The sequence below is a fragment of the Nothoprocta perdicaria genome, unplaced genomic scaffold (genome assembly GCF_003342845.1).
Source record: "Nothoprocta perdicaria isolate Ctin4 unplaced genomic scaffold, notPer1 scaffold_119, whole genome shotgun sequence".
NCBI classification, from domain to species: domain Eukaryota; kingdom Metazoa; phylum Chordata; class Aves; order Tinamiformes; family Tinamidae; genus Nothoprocta; species Nothoprocta perdicaria.
This window is the reverse complement of record NW_020454305.1, coordinates 458056-458874: the sequence shown is the minus strand read 5'-3', so window position 1 is coordinate 458874 and position 819 is coordinate 458056. Positions and strand designations below refer to the sequence as shown.

At 50.1% G+C, this 819-nt stretch overlaps 1 long non-coding RNA gene across 1 annotated transcript in view; it reads left to right on the top strand.

The window, feature by feature from the left end:
- Positions 1-525, top strand: part of LOC112959736 — a 20384-nt gene extending 19859 nt beyond the window's left edge. Inside the window, exon 2 of the long non-coding RNA XR_003251658.1 lies at positions 477-525. This is a non-coding gene — a long non-coding RNA (uncharacterized LOC112959736). The remainder of the gene's footprint in view (positions 1-476) is intronic.
- Positions 526-819: the final 294 nt, after the last annotated feature.

The window sequence follows — 819 nt, the reverse complement described above, 5'->3', positions numbered from 1 at the left end:
GAAGGAAGGAAGGAAGGAAGGAAGGAAGGAAGGAAGGAAGGAAGGAAGGAAGGAAGGAAGGAAGAGAATAAGTGGCAAAATGAAATACATAGTGATCGCTGAGCATAATAAGGAAGGCTAGACCTTTTCCTGCTGAAATGGAGGGTGGCCTCTTTGCTTCCTTAGCTGAACTCTAAGGCCTCAGTACAGGACTTGAGGATAAATCACAACCTGACTGGATGACAGCCTCACAAGACAAGGCTCAGTCTGTCCACCAAAGGCAGTGACGAGGCTACATACCCGTGGCAAGCGAACCTGAACGGCAGAAGAGTCTGAGCTCAGGCCTCTTCTGCTTTTGGCCCAGCCTTGTTTAAAAGTTATCTGAGAGCGACTCTTCCTATGTCAGATCTTATGGGAGTTGTTATGTACCCAGTGGTTTTTTATTAACAAAACCAACACAGCTGCGTTTGGACAGATGGAATTATTTTGTCTTTCAGGAAGGCTGCCTGCTGTAGCTGAAAGAAATCCATTTCCACCATTTCGTGTGGAGCCGGAGCGCCCACGTGGGCCCTTGCAGCGCAGCAGGCGCGTGAGTAACGCGGACCGGGATCGTCTCCTTCCTTGGGCTTTTGGGGAATGTGACCCCACGTTCCAGCAAGTGCCACTGGAACACGAGGTAAAACCCACAGACAGGAGGCACGCACGAAGGAGGACAAGGAAGCAATCCAGACCCACAGCAATGAAATTCCAGCCAACATCCTCGAGGCAGTGCTGTAATAAATTGGCATTGCCACGGACCCAGATGCAGCTGCAGGAAACATGGATTTGGGGTTGTTTTAT